This window comes from Leucopleurus acutus (assembly GCF_964270905.1).
Source record: "Leucopleurus acutus genome assembly, chromosome: 2".
NCBI classification, from domain to species: Eukaryota; Metazoa; Chordata; class Mammalia; order Artiodactyla; family Delphinidae; genus Leucopleurus; species Leucopleurus acutus.
Genome location: NC_139143.1, coordinates 105,363,328 through 105,390,711, shown reverse-complemented (window position 1 = coordinate 105,390,711; position 27,384 = coordinate 105,363,328). Strand labels below are relative to the sequence as shown.

The window sequence follows — 27,384 nt, the reverse complement described above, 5'->3', positions numbered from 1 at the left end:
TTGACTAGCAAACCCAGGTAGAACAAAAGTTATTTATATGCATTATATTTAATGCTAATTCTGAAGACATGCCTATATTAATTAAATAAACAAGCTTAAAATTAGCTTTTATTTACTAAAGAATATCCTAGATCACATAAACTTGAAAAACATTTGAGTTAGTTTTTATTATATTTTAAAGATTTTTTTATATGAGTGCTTGTTTAAGTCAATTAAATAGAACTCTTATAAATTAATTTTGGCAATACCATGCAGAGGTAGAAGGATACCATATTTATAACATACACATATAGACATATAGAAAGACACAACAAGAGATCTCATAGTTTCTATTTTAAAACTTTAGGTACAATACAACACTCACTAGTTTATAAATAACAGTTGGAATAGCTAGGATTATTCCTTCAGATGGCTAAAGTCTTTTATTATTTGTGGAGAAGACTATTAAGATCTGTATTTGTTGTTGACAAGCAATTTTAAGGAGGCTATTTGGGCAAGAGAGTACTTTTAACAGCTTGTGTTGAAAAAGGCCTCTTTCCCTTTTCTTCCTTTAGTTTCAGGTCTACCAATTGAGCTAATCTGGGCTCAGTCTCAGAGGATGTGGGCTGTGTCTACATTTCAAAGACATGATAAGATTTATAACTTTAAGGGACAGAGAAAGAAAATGTAAGTTTTCTCTTAGGAGTTTTGTAGTATATTTGTCTGTTGTCATAAGTCTTAAGGTAATTTTTTTTTCTCAACAGGACAATTTTGCTCCAGTATCTTGATCTTTTATAATATCTACAAGATATTGAGAAATTTGAGAGAAACAGGCAAGGCCTTGGGACTGGTAAAGTTAGATGGGCCTTGACTTGTTTCTAGTGTTGTACTGCCGGTTGTGTAGACATTTTTAAGACAGACAGTTGTTTCTATTAACCCTTGAATATTGGACTCCAGCTGATTTATTTCCCGATTATTTGTAGGAGGGCCTGGGAATTGCTGAGGAGACAGGGCAATTTTTAAGAAGGGGAATTTATGTTGGACTTTTGTTTTCAGTCTGATTTTTGTTCTTTCTTCTTAATAAGGGATTCCTTACGGCCACTTATTATACTTATCTTTTTCTCCTTTCAGTTTGATCCTCCCGTAAGTACCAGTGTGACGGTTGTTTATGAGAGCTCTCTCTCTCAAAAAAAAAAAAAATTCCTTTAAAATATAGTCAATTAGCCAAAGATGCAAGAGGCATATTCTCACAAGAGAATATGTAGCCCTCACAGGATCCAGAAAGTTCACTCTCGGAGATAGTCTAAGAAAGTAAAAGCCTTTCATTACTATAGGCAGTAAGAATGGTACCGTGGAAACAGTGCCTCTCGTGTCCCACAAAAATGTGGGGTTCCTCACAGCCATAGACCCACTAATTTATGTCATCAGGCAGTTGCTACTGGAATGGGACTTTTCCAGCATTAACAAGAAACAAAGGTTGAGTTGATAAAGGCCCTTTACGGGACTTCCCTGGTGGCGCAGTGGTTAAGAATCAGCCTGTCAATGCAGGGGACACTGGTTCCAGCCCTGGTCCGGGAAGATCCCACATGCCGCGGAGCAACTAAGCCCATGTGCCACAACTACTGAAGCCCGTGTGCCTAGAGCCTGTGCTCTGCAACAAGAGAAGCCACCGCAATGAGAAGCCCATGCACCAAAATGAAGAGTAGCCCCGCTCGCCACAACCATGTGCAGCAACGAAGACCTAATGCAGCCAAAAAAGAAAACAAAAAGGGCCCCTTATGAACTTGGACCCCTTATAACAAAATCCCCTGAAAGCTGGGATGGCCAAACAAAGAGCATGCTCATTGTGACTTCGTGTCTCAGAACCCTAGTCTATTCAATGGGACATCAGATGCACCCTAATAAGTGCACCTTCTGCATGGTGGAAACCAGAGAGAATACTCTCACTGGACACAAAGCCAACTCTCCAGACATAGAACAAGGAAGAAGGAAAAACCTCATCTGTTTTTTATATATAGGAACCACAGCAAAGTCTATCTAAATAGACACCAGTCTGATGAGAACTGTTAACTCACCAGTCTGTATGGTCAGCTTGCAAGCAGACTTATAGGACCCATGCCTGCGGTCTGCCCTGTTTCTTCCTCATTATGACAAACAACACAATAGACAGAGACAAAGAAAAAGTGACCCTCTCTGGGAGGAAAAGAATCCCCAAGAGTCGCTAAGTCCAAGGGACTAGCTCCACAAATATTTTCTCCCACTAATCTAAATTGAGAGAGAGAGAAAAGGGGCTTTCACCGCTTTCCCTTCCACCAGACCTTGCAGGCAGAGATCTGGGAGGCTGACTTGTAAGAAATCTTAACTTCTGTTGGCCTTTGTCAAATGTCCAGGATTTCTCAGTTGCAGCAGCTTTAGGGCAGGAAACAAGGTCCAGCCAGCCTCCTGCCCTGACTCGCCAACTGTTAGAGAGGGGGGAATTGCCCCCTCTACTCATCTTGAGTTCTTGTGGCTGAACTGATAAAAACATTGACACAAGACAGGTTAGCAACAGAAAAGGAGCAAATTTTAATTCATGAGCATGGAGGTCTCATAAAATGGGAACTAAGAAGTGGCCAAAGTAGGCAGCTTTTATACTTTTTAGACAAAGAAACAATACATTTTGTGAGGAATTGATAGGACAAAAAAACTTAGGTTTTAGATACCCACCCAGTGAGTGAAGAATCCAAACAGAGTTTGGGATCGGGGTAGTGAATTAAAGAAGTAACAATCTTTGTTTATACAGGCTTCTTGGCCTCGAATTCTGGGGACAAGGGAGTCCTACCTCCAGATGCAGGGCGTGCACCTGCTTTCAGGGAGACAGAAAGCAGGGTCAGAGTATCCCCTTGCATTGGCTATCTCTTAAGTAACTTTAATTCAAAATAATCAATATGCCACCAAGGCACATTTTGGGGTATACTACCCTGGTCCCCAACTTTATGATTCAGGTCATTATGATTCTAAATTCAGAGCCTGAAAAAAGAGAAGCTTTGGAGGTTAAGTTGATCTGCACAATAAAGAGTTGGAAAAAACTGGGAAAGAAAAGAGAACTGTTGGAAAGTTAGATGAAAAGAGTGACATAGCTGAGTTCAATCCCCACCCCACCTCCCTCCACCTACCACCTGAGTAAATGAATATTTCTATGTTTTCTCAACTCTGAGTCTTGCTGGGAAGGAAGATCCTTCAGATCAAGTGTAGAGTAATATTTTTATGAAGTAAAATGAAATTCACAGTTAGTGTTCAAACATCTGTTTAACTCTAAGCTTTAGCAAGAGATGCTACCCAAAACGCTGACAATTCAATTTGTTATTCTTTTTTTTTTTTTTTGCGGTACACGGGCCTCTCACTGTTGTGGCCTCTTCCATTGCGGAGCACAGGCTCCGGACGCACAGGCTCAGCAGACACGACTCACGGGCCCAGCCGCTCCGCGGCATGTGGGATCTTCCCAGACCAGGGCACGAACCCGTGTCCCCTGCATCAGCAGGCGGACTCTCAACCACTGCGCCACCAGGGAAGCCCTGTTATTCTTTAAAAAAATTTTTTTTATTGCTGTATAGTTGATTTACAATGTGTGCCAATCTCTGCTGTACAGCAAAGTGACTCAGTTATACACATATAGACAATTCTTTTTTTTTTTATATTCTTTTCCATTATGGTTTATCACAGAATATTGAATATAGTTCCCTGTGCTATACAGAAGGACCGTGTTGTTTATCCATCCTATATATGATAGTTAACATCTGCTAATCCCACATTCCCAGTCCTCCTTCCCTCTCCCACCCTCCTCCCCCTTGGCAACCACAAGTCTGTTCTCTATGACAATTCAATTTGATTCCCTGCAAATACCTCTCACACTCTCTGGTGGAGATGTTAACATTACCAAAGAGCAATAAACTGAAGAGAGAGGAGACTTAGGGGAATGTTTATGATTTAAAAATATTCAGAAAGTAGAAAATTTGGCACCAACAAATTGAGAGCTGAGAGTTCAAATGAAGGAAAGATGGTCATCATCTACACAGTTTGCCAGAAGCTGGAAGAAACAATAAATCCTGAAAAATAGTAACTAGGACACAGTTCAAGATAACAGGCAGGACATTCGGGCCTTGGCTTCCCTTCGCTTCACAGACCAGCTTTAGTCAGAATGCTCTGCAGGCCAGTGCAGGGAAATGAACTGTGTGTTACAGGTCTGCAAATAGAGAAAAACAGACATCGAGAGTAAGCCTTTGGAAAATTTATGGCAGTCTGACATTGCCTGATCAGTGTGATTTCTATTTCATTTTTAGTAGCTGCCTTTTATTGTGTTTTACCAAGGTACAATCCAAAATGATTCGAGGGGAAAAGGATTGGTCTTTTCACTAGGATAATTGAGAAGTTCTGCCCTAGTCACCACTGCAAAGAGATTCAAATGTGTCAAGGCTTATCTGATGTAATAGTAGAAGAGGCCCAACAGTGATGTCCTCCATGGTCTCGGGAGCTTCATAGGAACAAACTCAGTAAGAACGCCTTTGCCACAGAGGGGAACAGAATTTTGAGAACAGTTCGGTGCTTGTCAATCAACTCTATTTCCATTTTTCTCCATGGATACGTAGGTCTGAGTTCTGGAGAGAGAAAAGACTGCAAGAAATGCAGAAAGATTTTCCCTAAAGGTTTTCAAGCAGGAAACAAGCAGCACTAGCTAGAGACTTCCTCTAACTGCAGATAAAATAAGAGGGATAACACACCATTGTAAAGCAATTATACTCCAATAAAGATGTTAAAAATAAGAAGAAGAGGGAAAGAGGCATTGCATCCCTCATAGCAGACCCTCAGTTTGCTTCGTTTGCTTCTGGTAACTGCCCAGTTTGAATAGGAGGCAGCGACGTGGGAGCTCCTAGACTCTATTTCTATCTGCTGAAAGAGGGTGGCAGTACTGGAAGTGGGTGTGATGTTTGGAAGAGCAGGGCAGCCACCATTGGGAGGCTCATGTGCAATTGAGAGCATGAGAGGTGATGCGAAGGAGATCACACAGGAGAGCCACTGCAGCAGCCAGCAAAGTGAACTTGTTTATGAGAAGTGAATCCCAGTGAAACCCAGGGTGTGTGAGATTTGTAGGTGTATGCAGACCTCACAAAACCCCCAGAAATTTGAGCTATTAATGTTAATATATGGAGTGGGTAGAGGAAGAGCACCCCTATAAAGAAGGCTGAGAAGGATCAAAGGACTACTCAGAGAAATAAGGGAAAGAGACAAGAGAGTGGCCTTAAGGAAACCAGAAGAGTATCACGGTAAAACACACAAAGAGATCAAGTATCTACTAAGTTTAGCAAAACTGAGGTCACTGGTGACCTTACTGAGAACAATGTTAATAGTGTGTTTGGTTGAAAGCCCTCCTATAATGGATCAGTGGTAAGTAAGAGGTAAGGAAGTAGAAACATCAAGTTTCACATCAAGACGAGTGTTCTTTCAAATCAGTAGATAGCAAAGGGAAGAGAAGATCAGTGGAGGATAAGGTCAAATGAGGGTTTTTTTGTTTATTGTTGTTGTTCTTGTTGCTTTTAATAGGAGAGATTTAACCCTGTTTATATGTTGAAGGGGATGAACCACAGAGGAGGAGTAGCAATCAGAGCATTCAATGGAGTAAGCTGTCTGTGGATGAGGGTGCAGAAGCGGGCAGGATCATAGCATAGATAGAGGTATTAACCACTGAGAAAGGAGAGAGGTACAGATCAGTGAAGATACAAAATGGTTTGTACAGGGTTCCATTAGAGTTCTATTGCTGTGTAAAAAAATTACCACAAATGTAATAGCCTAAAACAACACCCATTTATTAACTCACAGTTCTGTAGGTTGGAAGCCCAACATGATGTGGCTGGGTTCTCTGAGCTGAGTCTCACAGAGTGAAATCAGGGTGTTGGTCAGGTTGTAGTTCTCCTCTGGGGTTTGAGGAACTTTTCCAAGCCCATTCACATTGTTGGCAGAACTCAGTTCCTTGCAGTTGAAAAACTGAAGCCCCCAGTGTCTGGCTGGGTATCTGCTGGGGGCCACTCTCAGCTCCTAGAGGCCTCCTGCAATTCCTTGCCACATAGTGCCCATAGGCAGTTCACAGTATGGATGCTTGCTTTCCCGTAGGCCAGCCAAAGCACATCTCTCTGATCTCCTGTGACTAGCCAGGGAAAACTCTCTGCTTTTAAAGGCCCACCTGACTAGGTTCGGCCCTCCAGGGATAATCTCCCTGTCTTAAAGTCAACTGTTTAGAGACCCTAAATACATCTACAAAATCCCTTTTGCTATTAACAAAGACAAAAACTGGATAGGTAAGGATATTAACTTTATTCAAGCTATTGCAATAGGGAGAGTACCCCAGATCCAAAGATCAGAGTATCTCGGAGATGGTTTTGCCTTAAAATTTCATAGAGAAGGGTAAACAAGTTGTAGACAGAGTGATCTACAGTTGGAGTTGTTTGCAAACAGAGAAGGTATCAGTCAGCTTAACAGGATATGTTTATTTCCTTGTGGATAGCTAGTGTATTAGTCAGGGCTCTCCAAAACAACAATAACAACAACAACAACAACAAACAGAACCAAAGTGTATATAGACAGATATGAGGAGATTTACTATAGAGATGGACTCACACAGTTATGGAGGCTGAGAAGTCCCACAACCTGCCATCTCCAAGCTAGAGAACCAGGAAATCTGGTGGTATAATTCAGATTGTGTCCAAAGACCTGAGAATCAAGGGGTTGGTGGTATAAGTGCCAATTCCAAAAGCCCGAGAACCAAGAACTCTCACGTCTGAGGACAGGAGAAGATGGAGGTCTCATCTCAAGCAGAGAGAGGGGACTTACCCATCCTCCACCTTTTTGTTCTATTTGGCTTTTAAAGGATTGGATGACTTCCACCCAGCCCACCCACATTGGGAAGGGCCCTCTGCTTTACCCAGTTCAACAATTTAAATGCTAGCCTTTTCTGGAAACACCCTCACAGACACACACAGAAATAATGTTTTCCCAGCTATCCAAGTATCCCAATTAAGTTGACACATAAAATTAGCCATCACAGCTAGTTTCAGGGTGTAGAAAGTTCTAATCTCATCTAATCACGAGACAAAGAACGAGAAGTAGGAGGGTCTGTTGGGCCTTCTCAGCAGGTTCATACAAAAAAGGAAAGGTATATGTTTGACCGTGTCACAGGTAGATAGTGGAGTTATCCTTACGTCTTAATCTTATAGGAGTCGTGGGAAAGAGTCAACAGGAGAGTGTGAACTCTAGAATGCAAGCTCATACCTCTCCAATTCTTTGATCAAAGAATAAAGCTTTCCTTTGCTTATGAACTGAAACAAACAAACAAACAAAAAGTGAACAGTGACTCTTATCTAAGTCATATGGGGAAGGATGGTTCTTTGCAGGAAGCCCTTTCCTGGAACACAAAATGTTGATGGGGGATGGGGGATTTCTTAACTGCTGCTCTTCTCCAAGAACATAGGGCTTAGGTGAAGTTCAACACTGTCTCTTTTGTTGAAGATGAATGAATATCCTTTTTTGCTGAACAATTCAGAGGTGAGAATAAACCTCTTGAGGAGGGTCAAGCAGGGTCCAAGAAATAATCTCTTAAAATCTCTTTTTGGTACTGTTTCTTCAAAATCAGTTGAACCATTTATGGAGAAGTGATAGAAATGTTCAGTTGTTTTAGAGTCCTGGACATCAGATATCTTAAAAAAGGAATGTCTGAAATGAAGATAGGAAGTATTAATATGAACGTTTGTACTAAAGTAAATAACCTTAAGAGCTGCACCTGAGAGTAACCTGTCCAATGGATTCTAAGAAGTTGGTGGAACACCACTCACTGAGTTCCTTGAAGTTAAGATGTTGATGCTCTTGGTGATGTGGTCCACAGCCTTGGTTACCTTTCATGTAAGGGCATATGTGACCCAGTATCTTGCCAAGCTTCCTTACTGGCCCAGACAATGGCTTGTCCAGGGAAAAATCCAACCCATGCATGGTCTGCTATGGTGATGAGTCCTTGAGTCCTTCAAGTTTTATATGAAGTGACTGGGCTTTAGCTCATAGGGTTTCTTCTGATCCTGGGATTAAAGGCCAGTGCAGCACACAAAGGAATATGGATGGTCAGATTTTAGTTTCTGAACACGGGAAGCACAGAGTTTGGAAAGCTTAGTTTAGAGGGTTGTAGCCAGATATTGAAGGAATCTGGAAGAATGGAACATTTGGTAAGTTTTAATGATTTGTGTTAGGTAAGAGGATCCAGTCCAAATCATAAGTAGGTTCCTAAACTGGTTTTTCCACAAGGGTGGGGCAGGGGGCCGGGGTTGGGGCGTGGGGAGGAAGTCACTTAAATCTCTACCAGAGAAGATGGAGTTTGCATATCTATCAATTACCTGTAATTTACTAAGTGAGCAAAGAGCACAAGGACAATAAACAAGGCTTGAGTCACAACTCTGACTATTGCTAACTTGGGATTAGAGTCAGAAGGGTGTGGTATTGTTTTCCACTGAAACACAAAATTTCTCTCTATAGTCACTTCCTTGTTAAAGATAACCTCAAAGAAAGATTATTTTTGATCATAAAGTAAATCTGGTCTCATAAAATTTAGCCTGAATATTTACATAGCTGCAGCAAAAATGGTATTTATCATATAGTACTTTTAAAATGTGCTTTGCTGAAAGTTTAATAAGAAATGTCAAATTGGATTTTCAAAAGCCTCTTCAGCTAAGAACTCACCATCAGATTTCACTTGTAGTGTTATAAACTTGAGTAAATTCCTCTCTTCTCAAATTCCCGAAATGTCCTAAGGTTCCTAGGCTTGCCAGAAAGAGACCTTTGTTACTCACCCTGTAAACCAGAGAACAGTCCAGTTTTTCTAAGCATGCTTTGTAAGAATTAGTGCCATTAAGTTAACTGTAGTTCCTTAAAAATGTCTGGTCATGGGCTTCCCTGGTGGCGCAGTGGTTGAGAGTCCGCCTATAGATGCAGGGGACACGGGATCGTGCCCAGATCCGGGAAGATCCCACATGCCGTGGAGCGGCTGGGCCCGTGAGCTATGGCCGCTGAGCCTGCGCGTCCGGAGCCTGTACTCCGCAACGGGAGAGGCCATAACAGTGAGAGGCCCGCGTACTGCAAAAAAAAAAAAAAAATTCTGGTCATATCTGATTAAATTCAGCATTATTCTCAATTATTCATTCCAGGCAAGGCCTTAGTTGCATAACCAATGTTTTCAATTAAGTCCTGTTAACAAGGAAGACAGACTCCTATTGAAATTGTGTAAATACCTACATTGCCATGAAAATAAGAATACTCAATAAGAGTTTTCGAATTCTGGAGGGGTCAGGAAGAAAGAAAAAGATAAATGTTTCATTTTCTGTTTACAAAAGCAGAGTATACTAAATTATTATGAGTTATAGATAGCTTAAGAAGAAAGAGAAAGGGGTTCCTTTATCTAGAAAATATAACATTAACATCAACAATATTCTACTGGCTTTTAAAGGATTGGATGACTTCCAATCCACAATCATCCCTCATCAGTTTATTCAGCCCTGTGTAATTAATTTTTATTCTACTTGACCTTGGGTTAGCAGTCTCAGGAACCCATCTGTTTCTGGACTAGAGTTCTGGAAAGCCAAGAGTACCTGGGCACAGGACTCTGAGAAAGTCCATCCTTGTTGACACACTCTGGCCTGTGGCCAATTGCAGGTCCTTTCAGGAAAACGTCAGAGTAAAACAAAAAATTATCTGTAGATGACAAGTGACTTAAAATGGCTGTGGTTAATTTATTATTGATAACTTTCAAAAGTAAAAGATCTGATGAGAGTTGATTATCAGAATAATGAAACTGACAAAGAAGACTGTTTCTGTGACATGCAAAACAAAGTCAATCCAAAAGAAATTTTAGACAAAATATCTATAAACATAACAATCCTATTTTCAAAGACCAGTGTATATTACATTTATTTTATGAAAATGAATGAATATAATCTTTACAGAGAAAAAACTTTAGATTTAACATATAACAATCCTGAGACATAACATACTATGGATATTCTAAGTACGTAATTAGAATATACCAAGAATATATCAAATTTATCAGGTAAAGAGATTCAGTAGAATGGAGTAAGACCTTAATATTTGTGTATTCATAGAACTCCATAGGTAAGTGATATGAATTCCCAGTTTAAAACCATTGGACTAGAAGAAGCTACATTCGAATTAAAGAAAGTGGAAACTAACTTAACATTTTAAAAAATTACTGAAATTATGATTGTATTCATTATCCTTTTGTTGTCTCATATCAGGCAAAGTAGCACTTAACTCTAATAAATAGAAACATACTATAGACAGTGAGGATACTGACAAATCTCTAGGAACTTCTCAAACAACATATAATTTCTGAAATATTTATATTAATAATATGTTACCTATACAAAATTAGCGTAGGGAAGGTTAAGCTTTTCTTCTGACTTGACAACTCTTCCCATGCAGCTCATTAATAGTAACATATCAAATAAACCTAATTATTTCTAGAACCTCTCTTTTTATAAGATAAAAGAACAAATTCTTTGTGATTTTTCAAGGGCCTTCTGAGAAATCAGTTTTAGATGGAAAATATATCGTTTGGAATTTGATATTTGGAATGCAGAATATCAAGAATTGTTAGGAGGTTTGAACACTTGCTTAAATAGAATCATGGGTTACTGTGAAACAATACTGGGCCACCTATTTAACCACAATGAAAATATTTGGTTAAATGCATTAAAAGTGTACATAAGGGATAACATGATTGTAAAGAACCTAGCTCTTTCAAAAGTAGGAAGACTTTGTACTCTTAAATAATCAAGGACATGATCAAATCAACATAAAGCACAGGAAGTCATTCTGATACGACACAAGATCCTTGTTATACAGGCAAATTACTCAGAAGGTAAAGAAAAATCTCTTACAACCTCTTACTAAATAAAGTAGGCAAGTAATCCAAGAACAGAGAGAAAGCTAAAGTCTTTAGTTTTTATCAGTATATGTGCTACTAAAACACTTTTTGACAATCTCATGAATAAATCCATTAAACTTTAGCCACTTTTGACCACCACAATTAAAATTTCCTTTCTGAGAACCTGCTTACAACTTTCTATATCCATCCCAATTTTTTCCTACACCTTCCTCCTTCTCATTCTAAAACAAAGAGTCGGTTTACTTTAGCAGAAAACTTCTTTTTGCGTAACAAAAACCCATCCTGCATACCTTGCATACAGAGTTCCTCTCTCTCACTATTGATCTGAGTAGAGACTCATTTACATATATTGATTATAACTTTTAATCACAGTCACTTCTATTTCACAGGGAAAACTAAGAGGTTAGGTAATTGTGACTATCTGTAATACACTAGCATTTCTGGCAGATCAGCAGAGCTTATGAATATACATCTCACAACTTTTTATAGCCATACATATCCCAAAGCTGCAAAAAATGAACACATTCATTAACAGATCCAAATATATAGCCTCTGTGTATCAATAAAAATGAGAGGCAAAAGTGTACAAAAATTATATAAACTAAAAATTATGCTTTGCAATTAATGTTTCAGTATCCTATCTATCCTACTCAGAAATGATCTAGGTTTCTATGAATATCCATTAATTAACTCAACTTAGCTTTTGTCCAAGAGTTTAAGTCACCTAGAGATCTTGGAAGCTATTTCAAAGAGGACGTATTACAAAACACAATTACTATTGAAATAAAGTTTGCCAGAATAACAATTCAATTTGGTTAAACACAAATTTACATTTTTCATAATCTTAAATATATAGTTGATATATGCTAGCTTATTTGATCAGTAAATGAACAAGTTTATGAAAAACATACCCAATTAGAATAAATATGTATCAAGAAAATATACTTATGCTTATTGCTAATACTCAGAAAATATAGCTTTTTATTAAAGCAAGAATATTAAACTAGTGTCATTTGCCAAAGATTTACCTAAATAATGTGAACTCAAATTCCTAAGCCATTTGCATTAATATTATATATATATATAATGAAATTTTTAGAAGATCAATTTCCTTAATTTCTGGGAATTTTAGAATTAGATAAGGCTTACTTATCTCTAAATCACTCCAAGTAGCACTCTTTTAAGAGATTTTATAATCTGGTAGTACCATGAAGGAAAGAAAATATTACATACTCACAGGCACATAAACATATATGCAGACCCAAACAGAGAGCTTATAGCTTCAATTTTTAAATTTCAGTCAATTTTGTATTTCAGCCAAGTAGGAAAAAAAGGGGGTTTTGTTCTCATCAGGTACAAATTTTAATTAATTAATTAATTTTATTTATTTATTTTCGGCTGCATTGGGTCTTCATTGCTGTGCGCGGGCTTTCTCTAGTTGCAGAGAGCAGGGGCTACTCTCTGTTGCGGTGCGTGGACTTATTGCGGTGGTTTCTCTTGTTGCAGAGCGCAGGCTCAGTAGTTGTGGCGCACTGGCTTAGTTGCTCCGCAGCATGTGGGATCTTCCTAGATCAGGGCTCGAACCCGTGTCCCCTGCATTGGCAGGTGGATTCTTAACCACTGTACCACCAGGGAAGCCCCTAGGTACAAATTTTTCATTGATTTGAGTTTCAAGTAGACAAAATAGAAAAAAAAAAACAGTAATAGACCAGATTCTCTGCTATGCTTCACCCACAGAGGCAAGATTTCTATAAACCATTTAAGACATTTACAGAGGTCATCAAAAGTTCAGCCCATAAAACCAAAAGAAGCTAGCACCAGAAATCAAGCCAGTACTCAAAAAGAATACAAATCAAGTCCTTACTGTGCTGCTGATGGACAGGAGTCTGGAACACAGGTCCATATGTGGGACTTGCTGTTGAATATCTGTGTAAGGTCGGATCTTAACAAACGGCACCCCGAAACAGGAAAGCTTCAAGTGAGCTTTATTAGGGAGCGCTCCCGGGCGAGGTTCACTGGTCCGAGAAAAAGGAGCCAGAGAAGTCACACCCGGGCGAGGGTTGGGCAAGATTTTATAGGGGAAGAAGGGAAAGGGGTGTGGTGAATCTGGGAGGGCGCAGGGTATTCCTTCTTTGGTGGTCTTTTCGGGTATCCTGGGGGACCGTTAGTCCCGCCCCTCGAAAGGCGGGAAGGCTGGGCTGGGTTCAAAGTCCCCAGGGCAGTTCCTGGAACTGGGTGGTCCGGAATGTCTCCAGGGCAGTTTCTGGAACTGGGTGGTCGGGAGAATTTCGGTCTGATGCAACCTGTGAATCTGATTGTGTTCCCCTGCCTCGGGCCAGTTGGCCTTACAATCTGGATCTCCAGTCAAGAGTAGAGCACAAAAGGCATGAGGAGTTCCCCTTGCTTGGATGGAGTAAAGAGGGATTGAGGGAGAGGTCCAGTCCCATATGATTCATGGCACCACACTATTGAAGACAAAAGCTGGACAAGTCAGGATCTTGATTTTATTCAGGCTATTAGAGAGAGTGGATTAGAGAATCTCAGCAAGTGGTTTTGCCTTGGAGTTTCATAGAGAAATGCTATGGTCTGAACTTCTGTGTCCCCCCAAAATTCATGTAGAAATCCGAATGCCCAATGGGATGGTTTTGAGGTGGGGCCTTTGGGAGGTGCCTAGGTGTGAGGATGGAGCCCTCATGAATGAGATTAGCGCTCTTATAAAAGAGAATCCATGGAGCTCCCTATCCCCTTCTGCCATGTGCGGATACAGCTAGAAGGTGCCGTCTATGAATCAAGTAGAAGGCTCTCACCAAACGCCGAATCTGCCAGCACCTTGATCTTAGACTTCCCAGCCTCCAGAACTGTGAGAAATAAATTTCTGTTGTTTATCAGCCACGCAGTCTGGCATTTTTGTCATAGCAACTTGAACAAAAACAGGAAGGATCAACAAGTTGCAGATAGAGTGATTTACAGTTGGCATTGTTTTGCAAACAGGGGAAGTCTCAGTTGGTTAGCTGAACAGGAAATGTTTTCCCCTGTGGTTAGCTAGTTTCAGGTGGACCAAACAGTTCTAATCTCAGCTAATCAATCATGAGACAGAAAATGGAAGTTGGACGTTCTGAGTCTGCCCATGTCAGAGGATTCAGGTAAAAGGAAATTGTCACAGGTAAATGGTAGGGTCACCTGTGAGTCTTATGGGAACCATGAGAAAGTTGGACAGCAAATCTTATTTAAGTTGTATTGGGAGAAGTGGTTCTTTATAGTAAGCCATTTCTCAGAACCTGAAAGGGTAGAGGAATTTTGGAAAACAAAGGGTTGGGGGGATTTCTTAAGCACCTCTGTTTTCCAGGCTCAGGTAAAGTTTAACATTGACACTATATAACACAATCTAATCATGGGTGTGACACCAGGGGCAGAGAACATTGGGGCCATTTTAGAATTCTGCTTACAACAGGGGTAGTTCAAGAAGCTGAGAAAGTTGCCTAATAACTTCGGTTTTCTCTTTGAGGTATGTGTGTGACGGGGAGGGTTGACATAAGGAGGAGGGCTGTCTAGAGATTTGTGAAGGCTTGAAACGATTACTGTGAAACACAGAGTAAGTGAATTGAAGATATTGAGTAGACACGTTATTTAATACCAGAGACTGTAAATTTGCAATGGCTCTAATCCACTAAGTTATGTGGTTGTGTAATTTTCTCCAGGAATCTTCGGCAGATTTGTTAACTGAGTGTATGAGTGGAAAAGGAGATCAGTGGACTGATCCAGGTTAAGTAATTCTGGGTGAATAGAAGTACAAAAGGACATGGCAGTGGATGGTAACAGGAAGAGGTTATGGACATTGGGGGTCAAATCTAGGTAGAAAAAGAAGAAAGAAAGAGGGGAAAGAATAGGGCAAATGGAGGAAACGAAATGACTAAACATCCTGAAGAATTCAAATAGATAGGTATAGTGGGTAAAGAAATGACACAGCTGAAATGAAAGGAAGTTCTGGATAAATACTGGACTATTGAGATTTATTATTTCAGGGATGGAGCATCATGGTGATAAAGTCTAAACTGTAGTCATGGGTATAGGTGGCTAAAGTACAGTAAAAGAAATAGACTGTAAATCATGTGGTAATGCTCCTGAGAAATGTGGAAATGTGGTTAGCAGATGTCAGGGATAAGAAGGGGCATAAGGTGGGAGAATAAAGATGGCAAAGGAGAAATTTTTTCCTTGTCAGTGAGAGAATAATATTTTAAAAGTAGCAGTGAGGAGCTAGAAAAAAGACAACACAATCTTTCAGATCTGGAGCAGCTGTTTAATTGAGGGAGTGGCCTTCCTAGCACAGAATTTAAGAGGGAGGAATGTCAGTACCTTGTTAACATACATATTTCCCAAATACCTGGTACCTCCCTAATTAAAAAAAAAAAAAGGGTAGCATAATACTTATATTTTCGTCAAAGGCCAATTTGCTGAAAATACCATCAAAACAACCTGCTGCCAAGACAAAGTTGAATTTATAACGTAGTGTTGGTAAAGGTATTTTATAGAGAGAGATAGAGACAGAGAGGAAGAGAGAGAGAAAGAGACAATTTACTTTTTTAAAAAGGTGTCCAGTTCTATTAGGTTTAACACATGCATAGATTTATGCAACCACCACTACAATCAGAATACAGAACAGCTCCATCACCCCCCAAATTTCCTTATGTTGTTTCTTTGTAATCAAAATTTCTCTCCACCTCTAATCCCTGACAACTACTAATTCCTCCTACTTGGTCCCTATAATCCCTGGATGTCATATAATGGAATCGTACATTGTATTGATGTACCTATTCAAAAACAATCGGGGCATTTGCAGGTTTGGGCAATCATGAATAATGTTGCTATAGACATTCATATATAGGATTTTGTGTGAACATAAGTTTTTAATTCTCTTGGGTAAATAAATACCTAGGAGCAGGATTGCTGGGTCATATAAGTATATATTTAACTTAATAAGAAACTGCAAAGCTGTTTTCCAGAGCAGCTACATGATATTGTATTCCCACCAACAATGTATGATAGTTTCTTTCTTCACATCCTTGTCAGCACTTATTGTCAATTTTTGTTTGTTTAGCCATTCTAATAGGTGTGTAATGGTATCTTACTGTGATTCTAATTTACATTTCCCTAATGGCTAATGCTGTTGACTATCTATTCCTGTGCTTATTTGTTATCTGTATATCTTCTCTGAGAAAGTGTCCTTTCAAATCCTTTGCCCATTTTTTAAATTGGGCTTTTTCGTATTGTTGACTTTTGAGAGTTCTTTGTAAATTCTATATACAAGTACTTTGTCAGGAGATTTTAAAATATTTTCTAGCAGTCTACAGTTTGTATCTTATTTCTCTTAACAGTGTCTTTTGCAGAAAAAATATTTTGAAGTTTTGATGAAGTCCAATTTATAATTTTTTTCTTTTATGGATTGTACTTTTGGTGTCATACCTAAAAATGCTTTGCCTAACTCAAGGTCACAGTGATTGATTTCTTTCTATGTTTTCTTTTTTTTTTTTTACTATTTTATTTATTTATTTATTTTGTTGCTCCAGGTCTTAGTTGCAGCCAGCAGGCTCCTTAGTTGCAGCTCTTGGGCTCCTTAGTTGTGGCATGTGAACTCTTAGTTGCAGCATGCATGTGGGATCTAGTTCCCTGACCAGGGATTGAACCCCAAGACCCCTGCATTGGGAGCATGGAGTCTTAACCACTGTACCACCAGGGAAGTCCCCTATGTTTTCTTTGGAGTGTTTTATAGTTTGGGGGGTTTTTTGAGGTTGAGGTTTATTTTATTATTTTATTTCATTTCATTTCATTTTGCATTTGGATGTACAACTTTTTTTCCCTACCATTTGCTAAAAAGAGCATCCTTTATCCATTAAATTGACTTTGTACCTTTGTCAAAAAGCAGTTGACTATATTTGTGTCTATTCCTGGACCCTATTCTGTTCCACTGATTATATGTGTACACTTTCACCAATATCACACTGTGTCAACTACTATAGCTTTATAATGATTCTTAAAATTGGGTAGCATGCATCCTCTAATTTTGTTCTTCAAATATTCTTTTCTGCACTAATTTCATTCTCCTTTCCTCCTGCCTCTCAAATGCATTAAATGTTAGACAATTTGATATCATCCTACAGTTTCCTGAGGCTCTGTCCAATTTTTTTCCAATATTTTCTCTCTGGTTCAGATTGGATAATTTCTGTTGATCTTCAAGTTCACAGACAATTTCCTCTTTTCCATTCTGCTATTGAGCTATTGAGTCTTGTTCTGGTAATTCTGACATCTGAGTCATCTCAAACTGGGATTTGTTTTTTCCCTTGTGAGTTGCTACAATTTTCTTGCTTCTGTTTTATTTTTTTAACATTGAGTAATATTGCATTATATCCTGGATGTTTTAATTGCTATGTTATGAGACTCTAAGGTCTGTTAAAATCCTCTGGAGAATGTTGAGTTTTTCTTTGTTTTGCTTTAGCAGCTGGTTGTCCCAGTTGGGATCAGGCCAAATGTCTTAGCCTGCCTTCTTTGGGCCATGGTTCCAATGTAATTTCAGTTTTCAAACATTTGCAGTATTATTTGGATCTGTTCTATATGTTTCCCCCAGGGGCTAAACGGGCCTGGGTAGTGGTCTTTACCATAGACCAATGTTCAAAGCCTTTGGTCTTCTTTATCAGATTAGTTTCACACATGAGTTCCTGGGGTGATCCTAGAACTTCACACACGTATATCTACAGGATTCACTTTTTGAGCTTCCCCCCTCTCAAAATCTCCACAACATTCTCTGGCTCCAAGGGTTTCTTCCCCTGGTCCTCTGGCCAGAATGCCTGGCTTTCAGTCTTCTGTGCTATCAGACAGACACCTCCCACAGCTGGATCTACCTTCAAGGCAGATCAGCAAGCTCAGCTGCTGATGCACTCACTGCCCTCAGCCACCACCCAGAGAGAGTGCAGCTTTGGAAGTGGAGCCCTGCAGAGCCAATAGAGGAAAACAAAACCAGGATATTTCCCCATTCTCTGCATTCTTCAGGGGTCCCTTTTCCCATTCCTCTTATTTGAGAGAGTGATTTTCTCTTGGCTGTGCCCATTGCAATGTTCCAGAATTCGGGTTGCCTTGAGACTAAACCAGGAAATAATAGAGGGAAAAAAACAGGGAACTCACTATTGGTCTTACTTTTGAGTTTTGATTTCCTCCCTAATTTGTCTGCTATTATTTACTTTTCAGAGTCCTTAGTTTCTTTATGTATTCGGTTCAGGATTTTATTATAGTCACTGGGAGAAATAGAATAGAGTATGCTTATGCCATTTAACTAGAGCTGGAACCTATACTTTTAATAATAATTCAAGAAATTTTGCTATGTGGGTGTGACCTATTGAGATATACTTCCACAAACTGTATGTTAAGTAGGCTGTATTGCTTTAAACATATTTGAAGTAGAACTCTCCTAGCTTAAAAATAATGTCTTTTGTGCTAACAAGCACTTTCATTTTCACAAGTCTTATTATAAATTTGTCATTTTACAAATTACGGCAATGCTTAAAGTCACATGAGTAGACATTTCTCTCATACCATAGACTTGCACTTGTGGTACATAGCAGCAGGCAGAGATTTTAAAGATGGTTATGACAGAGATATGCTTGACTTGATCCTTGCCTAAAGGCCTAGTTCTAATAGACTTTTTTTGTTCCAAAGGCTACTCAGTTTTATAGTTTACCAATTGGAGACAAAAAGCCTATTCAATTTTGTAACTTACCAACTGAGGTGAAAAGCATTTGCCACTCCCAACCCTGAAAGTTCTTGAACTTCTCTGTTCTCTTTATTCCTTTCCATTTCTGCTTATAAAAAAGTCAATTATTTCTTGAGTGCTTCTCTTTCGTGAAGCATCTTGTCAAATGCAGCCAACCCTAACCAACATATACAATTAACATTTGTTTTCTACTTTCTTCTCCCAGAGCTACAAGCCTACTACGTTCATTATTTACCTTCCAAGTTATTGTAGGTGACAGTTTTATCAAATATTCCAATGCATAACATAATCATTCTTCCAGCCTATAAAATCAGCTTACTTGAACGCTAAGCCACTTCTACAAAAGGAAGGTTTTTAATAAAACACACCCCATCCCTGGGTATCAATTTCTGTATCAATCAATATATGCCAGGTTTTGTCAAAATTTTAATGACATACAATAACAAAGATTTATTTCTTGTTCATGCTGAATGTCTGTTGCCGGTTGCTGAGGACTTCACTTTACAGCTCCTCACTCTATGTAGGCTCATGGAATCATGATCATGAACATTGCCAGGCTCAAAGCAGAGAGAAAGAGAGTTCCAGAGGATGACAAAATAGCAATTCAATGCTATGGCCCTTGTTGACACACAATCTGCTTACAACTGATTGGCCATGTCGGGGAGAAAGAAATTTTCCTCTGCTCTTCCAGGCTCTTCTGGCTGGTCTAAGAATTAAAGTTGACATGAGACAGATTAAAAGTAGAAAATCAAACAAAAGTTTAATAACATGTATACATGAGAGAGACCCAGGAAAACTGAATAACACACCCAAATGGCTGAAATCCTCACCTTAGACATCATCTTCATCTAAAGACAAAAGAGGGTGTTGGGAGTTAGTGGTTTGGGACTTCAAAGGGGAGGAAAGCAATTGCCGTGGAGATGGAGAAGCAAATGTTTGGTAAGCAAATGTTGCTGGATCATGCAGAGACAGTGGGACACAGAGAGAAATTTTAACAAACAGACTTTGCTAGGTTCCTCCCTGTCTACACGCCTAGTTCATACTACAGTCCTCTATTTACATTCTTCAGGCAGCTAGGGGGTAAGTCAAAGTTTCTTCCTGAGTCTTCTGGGCCATGATTGTTTTCAACTCGAAATTATCCACATACCAAAGAGAAATTTTGGGGTGGTAAATTTTGTTCTCCTATGGCCAGAACTAGTCATGTGGTCCCATTCAACCATAAGAGAGTCAGAAAGCACAACCTACCACATGTCCTGAAGGTAGAGAGCAGGAAGTATTTGTGGACAGCATAATCCAAGTGCATATGAACTGTATAATCAAATGTACTCTAGGACTATATAGAGGCCAAACTTCACTCAATTGCACCCCCTCATCCACTCTCAGACTTAAGAGGCCCCTGACCAGCTTTAATAGCACAAGTACATACTATGTACCTTTCTCCTAGACTTCCACAAGAGGATCTGTGGTGATTTTGTCAGGTAACTATGCCAGGTAAAAGAGAATCCCCTGACTCTGAGATAAAACCAATTCATTGATGCCCAGACCACCAAATTTATCTACCAGAGACTTAAAAGAATATCAGGTTATAACTGATGCTTTGACCAGAATCAACAAGATCCATGGGGCAGCAATCATCCAGGTTAATTTTCCCAGTTTCTGAATATATAGATAGAGCAAACGGCATCACTTCCATTAAAACACCCCTTGATCCACTCCCCCCAGACAAAAGTAAGTCTGTTATAATAGGAAAAGCCAAGCAGAAGCCCCTCCTTGGAAAAGAAGGAAACAAAAAGTAAATTCCTTTCAAACCTGTCAAATAGCTGTTCTATAGAGTGTTGAACTCTACAGATCTATCACGAAGGAAAAGGATCACATGACTATTGAGCTATTGATGATATGGAAGTGATCTCATTCAACTTCTCTTAGAGGTAAATGATGGACAAGCAAATAACCTTTGGCTATGCTTTCCACACAGGTTCTTTGCCCTGAAGAACTAACAAGAACATGCCAGATTCAGCTAATTTGGTAGCTTGAGAGAACAACTGGTTTTTCCTGTTTGTGAGCTATACTTTCAATTCAATAGTTTTAAGAACCATAATAGCATAGAAGCAAAGTATAAGTGACACCTGGAAACCTGAGGTTTAATTCCCTGAGCACTGAAATTTTTTGTATTTTAACTGTTTTGGTAAGCAATTCTTTAAAAATATAAATTGCCATAGTCCATGCTCTCTTTCTTTCTTGTTATCTTTTTGTCTTTTCCTATGGAGTCTTAAGCCATTAAAGATTACAAACTATCAGCCTTGACTCTGCCTGAAGATACTGATCTGGGGAATGTCACTTTGTGTGCATAATGCTTGCAGTATCATCTGCACCACAAATAATTTAATTTAGTCTTAATTTCTCTGGGCCACTCTTGGAAACTGCAGTTATTGTGCAATATTATAACGTACTCATGCTTTCAATAGGTTTGCCAGATTTAGAAAATAAAAATATAGGATACCCAGTTAAATTTTGAATTTCTGATAAACAATAAATTCTTTTTAGCTTAAGTATTGTCACTTGCACAACCTAAAAGTTGCAAGTTCAGTTTTATTTGTGGATCTTACTGAGGACTGTAGCCTGGGAGACAGCCTCTTCAGATAGCTCTGGGGAACCGCTCTGAAGAGTTAAGGGAGGAGCCAGGATATATAGGAAGTTCCTGATGAAAACAAAACATGCAGTCTAACATCAAAAGATTACTGCTAATCACACAAAAAACAGACATCTAAAGTTAATTATGTTAGTGCTTTTCTCTCTATGGACCAATGCATTGAAATTATTCCTTAGATATACATCTCAACTATTTAAGGCCAGTATCCAGAAGCCTAGCCTGCTTCCTGTCTTTCTCCATCCTGAATTCCCCTCAGGGTGCTAGGGGTGGGGTGCTCTGCCTTGGCTGGTGGCTTGATCCTTGTACAACTAGAACGGTGGGCGACACTCTGTTTACTGGAATGGCAGGCAACAAACATTCCCTTTCCACAGTGTACACCACATAGTGCATATACTAAACAATTATTCATTGTTTATTTGGAATTCAAGTTAAACTAGGTGTCCTGTGTTTTATCTGGCAGCACTAATCAAGTACCAGTGAGATACCTAGTCCTGTTTGGCTCTAGCTGCCCTTAGACTGATATGTTACTCTAATTTGTCTGTCTTTAGGGTGTCAAAATTTTGCCTTTCAGATCTGTTATCATAGAAACACCAAAGCCGGTCCACTGCCCCAGTGCCCCCAGATTGCTGTTTTTCTCTCTTCCTTCACAGCCATCTCTGTTCTTCACTGATACTTCTACCCCTATTGCTACTTTTGCTGCCTGCCACCTTTTTTCTATACTGTGCTCATTCCTTTCCTGTTCCATTTTTTCTTCCTATGACAGCTAAGTGTACTGTTTGAAAGCATGGACTTAAAGGCAGACAAATTAGAATTTGAATCCCAGTTCACCTTTCAGTACATATGGGAGCTTCAGTAATTACTTAATGTCTGTAAGCCTCAGGTTCTCCTTCTGTAAAATACAGGTACTAATGTCTACTTTATAGGGCTGTTGTGAGGGTTAAATGAGATCGATACAGGCAAACTACTCAAAGGTACAATCCTTACTGGATTATTATTACTAAAAGAGCTTCAGGCCTTGGGTGCTGACTTGAATCTTTAAATGTGTTGGATGCCTAGACTTGCAGTTTAGGCTCTGCTGGATACTCTTCCCTGGTGAGCTTTTGTACTGCCTGGCTTGTCTTCACCACCATTACCAACCAGTTCAGGTCCGTTCAGGAAATATGTGTTAAGTTTCTACTACTTCTACTCCAGCTGGGTGCTGGAGATCCGGAGATAAATAGGATAGCACTGACCTCAAGGAGAGTGTTGGGCAGAAAGGATATATATAAATCAGATCACAATACAGTGAAGTAAAATATTTTGATATGCACAAGATGCCTCAAGATGTTATGGAACCACAGAGAAGTTCAGACCCCTGGGAGGAAGGAAGCAAGAAAAGGCTTGAAGTTTGTGATAATATCTGAACAGAGAATTAAGAGATGAATGGGGCTAACTTAAAAAAATATAGGCAGGGGCTTCCCTGGTGGCGCAGTGGTTGAGAGTCTGCCTGCCGATGCAGGGGACGCGGGTTCGTGCCCCGGTCCAGGAAGATCCCACATGCCGTGGAGCGGCTGGGCCCGTGAGCCATGGCTGCTGAGCTTGCACGTCCGGAGCCTGTGCTCTGCAACGGGAGAGGCCACAACAGTGAGAGGCCCGCGTACCGCAAAAAAAAAAAAAAAAAAATAGGCAGGAGCAGTGGAAACATATTCTACATTCAGTGAACAGCATGAGGAATAGGAAAAGGTACTATGAATGGTATATATGGGGAAACTCAAAGCTGTTCAGTGTTGTTACAGTATAAATTGTAAAGCTAGGAGAGGTTAATGAAAGTATTACTTTCTTTTGGTCATCAGTTTTGGGACTAATATCTTTACATCAATTGTGGGTCTCATATATTTAACCCTCTATTTTCATTGTTGTTTTTGTTTGTCTAGAGTTTTGGTCATTTTCCAAGATGACAAAGCACATGTTACTATTTTGTAATTAATAAGTGTCTCCATGTCCCTTTTTTTCATTTTAAAGCTTTTTGAACAGACTAAAAGCTCTTTTTTTTCTCTAAAAAGCTGTACTTATGTCATAAGGTATACTTTTTCTGCTCGTGTATTTTTAAAATATTTTAAATCTTTTTTTCCCCTTACAACCACACATAATTACTACTATTTTTAAAATAAATATATATTCATTATATATTATCTATATCTATCTATCTACCTCTTAATCTTAGAATAGTGCCTAGCTATTATTATTATGCACCAGGCACATTATACTTCCAAAATATATGGACAAACATTAAGATCTGATATATATTCCACCATCCGGGGAATTTCTCAAGATCATATTACAGAACAGTTTAAAGCCAGTTATTCTACTCTAACACAGTTATTTAATTTTATTTTACTGCTCTCTCTCCGTTTGTGTTTCTTGGACGTAGTTTGACTCATTTGCAATATAAAGCATTGTGTTAAGAGGAAAGGGACAATCCTACTCTATCTACTATTTGGCTGCGCTGCTTTGGGCGCGGCTCTGCCTCAGGGTCTAAGCCAGGGTGGGAGAATTGGTTGTTTCCAACCGAACTAGCTTTCCAGATGACTGGGTGGCAGCCTGCGCCACAGCGAATCTCTTTGGTTTTCACTGTCAGTGACAGTCATTTTTAGAAGCGGGTTTGTTTCCTTCCCGAATCCACCTCCTCACTCCCTCTCCGGGTCCTTTGCCCCAAAAGGAGTTTGACTTTACTTTCGCAGTCTGACACCCTGGCGCCCTCCACCACCGGGTTATTGGCAGCCCGGCAGAGGCCCGCCACTGGAGTTACTCTGTCCGCCAGGTCCCCTCAGGACACACCCAGCAGGAGGCACTGCCCCGGACGGTGAAGCCAGCACCGGGGGTCGCCCGTGGGGCCACCCGGGTGCCTCGCCTTCGGGATGGAGCCGGGCAGTGCAGAGCTGCGGCCACCAGAGCGGAGCCGGGAACGGTATTCGCCCGGGTCGAGGAGGAAGCCGGAGCATTTGGGGGACTGGACCGCGGGAACCCGGAAACGCCTGGGTCGCACCGGGCCGGCGGCAGCGACGGCGGCGGGAGCGGGCGCCGCTGCGCTTCTGGGGTCGCGGGGGACCCGGCGGGCGCCGCAGCCTGGGGGGCCCGGCGGAGCCGAGCCGCCGCCCCCAGTGCGCGCAGCCGGCCGAGTGGCGCGGGAGGTGAGTCTGGCGCGCTCCTGGGCGGCTGCGGGCACGGGGAGGCCGGTGACCGTGGCTCCGGCCAGGGCAGTGATGTGAAATCCGTCTGAGTGAAGGGGACGGTGTGGATAGACTTTAAGTACTAGCTAAGTAGGGGTGGGAGTGGATGAAGTGACACGTTGTTAAGTCCGAGGGAATATATGAGGAATATGCTGGGTGGAAGAGGAAAAAAGGGCCCGGGGAAAGGGGTGTGTCAAGCGAATGAAAAACGCAGTGTTTGCCTTAGAGGCTGGGGCGTGGGGAGCCGCGGCCGGAGGGCCAGGCTGGCGGTCATTCCGTCAGCGAACTTCCCCGGAGCTCCTGCTCGGTGTGTGGCCCTGTGGCAGGTACCGAGCCACCAGACGGGGACGCTGCGCTGAAGAAGCCGCAGGGACTTCAAAAAATGGAAAAGCAGTCCTTGGTAAGGCTAATACATAGGCAAGGGCTGTCTGAGGCCAGGTGGGATTCCTATCAGAACAGGTGTGTGTGTTGGGAGAGGGTTCTGAGTGTTTCGGAAGGGAGCATTTTAATTAACATTTATTTAAACCAACTAAACTCCGGGAAACGCTGGTTCAAATGAATTAAAGGATAATAATATTAAATGTAGTACTGGGCCTTGCTTAGTAAAACACGTGTCATTACTTTATGGTAGAAGACTGAGTCTTTTATTATGTTCTATTACATGTAGTATTTGAAAATGGAACCAGAGTTAAGTTTTTTGTTTTCAATCAACATTCAACTTTGGTAGTTAAAGATGAAATTTTGGTACAGTTTCTCACTTCGTGCGCTTACTCATTTTCACTGGTAAACTCAGGTTGTTTCCTTTAAAGGCATGACTTCTAAATTTATATTTCTGGTCCTAACTTTCCTCCCAAGTATTGATTCTACTTTTTCAGCATCTCAATTTGCTTCTTCCCTTTTTCATTCCTGTGCTTAACGTGGCTTCTCTTTCCTCTTCTTACTTATGCTATAGCAGTGGCTAGACTTGCTGCCCTCAGCCTGTCTTCCTTCCAATAACTCCCCCGCCGATACTGCTTTTTAAAGCCAGAGGTCTTGTGTATTCTTTTCCCTCAGAAATACTCGGTGACTCTCTATTGAATCCAGAATAAATTTAAAATTATTTAGGGTAGTATCCAAAACTCTTCAAAATTTGTAGCTGTCCATGGCTCCAATCAGATCCAAAATCAGAAATCAGTATCATTGGGCTGATATCAAAGTGTCAAAGGGACTATGCGCCCTTTGGAGGCTCTAGGAGAGAATCTGTTCCCTTTTTCATCCAGCTTTGGTGGCTGCCAACATTCCTTGGTTTGTGGGTGCATCACTCCAGTCTTCAAGCCCAGCATCTTCAAATCTCTTTTTGCTCCATCTTTACATTGCCTTCTTCTCTTGAGTATCTGTATTTTCCTCTTCTGTCTCTTATGAGGACACTTACGTTGGCGTTTAGGCCTCACTTAGCTAATGCAGGATAATTTTCCCATCTCAAGATCCTTAACTTAATTTCATCTGCAAAATTCCCTTTTCCAAATAAGGTAACATTTACAGGTTTTAAGGATTAGGACCTGTTGCTCAGTAGGGTTATCAGCAGTTGGGAAGAGTTGACCTAAAGCAGGGAAGGGAGGATAACTGGAACCTGCCGGCACCTTTGCTTCTGTTTCACCACATTTAACTGAGAATCGTCTGGAGTAATGGCTGTTGCTTCACTTCTGCCTTCCAGATCTTGTGCAGGTTTTGTGTTTAGCCAATTCTGACCTGGCACCATATAGAGAAGGGGATTTGCGGAAATGTGTTTGAGTTTAACCAAGTTGATACAGTAAATACAAGGACCATAATAATACAAGGATCATAATTTTCCTATGATATTTTCCTGTTATACACCATGTCATAGCAGTTTACACCCTTATACTGTTTCTTAAATTATTTGAATAATATGTGTCTTCCATGCTAGAGGATAAGCTCTATGAAGAAACAGATTATATTTGTTTTGTTCATCATTGTGTATCAGTGCTCATCATAGTTCCTGACCATAGTTAGTATTTAAATATTGATGGTGAATTGTGTGGTACCTTTATTTTCTACTTCTGACCGCATCTCCTGAATCTTGAAACCTTACTAATGGTTAGTGCCTGTGGACCTGTCATGGAGGAGGAATTTTTCCTCTACTCTTCTAGGTTCTTCTGGCCCGTCTAAGAATTAAATTGACATGAGACAGATTGAGGAGAAAAATCACACAAAAGTTTAATAACACGGATACATGGGAGAGACCCAGGAAAACTGAGTAACTTGTCAAAATGGCTGAAACCCTCACCTTACATACCATCTGCAGCTAAAGACAAGGATGTTGGGGGTAGTGGTTTGAGGCTTCAAAGGGGAGGAAAGCAATTGACATGGAGATGTAAAAGCAAAAGTTTGATAAATAAATATTTGCTGGGCCATGCAGAGACAGTGGGACACAGAGTGGACTCTGATCTCTAGGCTCTGCCTAGAGTTTCCCTCCACTACACATAGCCCATATTCTTAATTCTTTGCAGATATCTCTGGTGATACTGTGGGAACAGGCCATAGATCTAATTTTTTTTTTTTTTTTATCAGTTAGGGGAAAGGTCAAAGATCTTGCTGAGTCTTTAGGGCCTTCACTGTTTCCAGCTTGAAATAACCCACATGCCAAAGAGATATTTTGGCATGACAAGTTTTGCTACCCTACAGATCCTACCCAGATTGTACAGTAGTCTCTGTTCTTTATAGAATACCTTTAACATCAGCCTTTAGCTGTAAGTGGTGGGAAGTGACCATAGCAGAGTGGTAGAGCAGAATGGCACAGGGATGGGGAAATGAGAGG

The 27,384-nt window shown here is 40.3% G+C and overlaps 1 protein-coding gene across 2 annotated transcripts in view; it reads left to right on the top strand.

The window, feature by feature from the left end:
- The window catches only part of SLC35A3 (solute carrier family 35 member A3), a 71,044-nt gene that overhangs the window by 11,406 nt on the left and 32,254 nt on the right, over positions 1 to 27,384 (top strand). The window contains exon 1 of one of the 2 annotated variants that reach the window (XM_082833517.1): positions 24,391 to 24,530. The exons of the other annotated variant lie outside the window; for it this stretch is intronic. The gene's annotated coding sequence lies outside the window, so the exon portion shown is untranslated. Of the gene's footprint in view, positions 1 to 24,390; positions 24,531 to 27,384 lie in introns of those variants that run through there. 2 annotated transcript variants of the gene reach the window in all.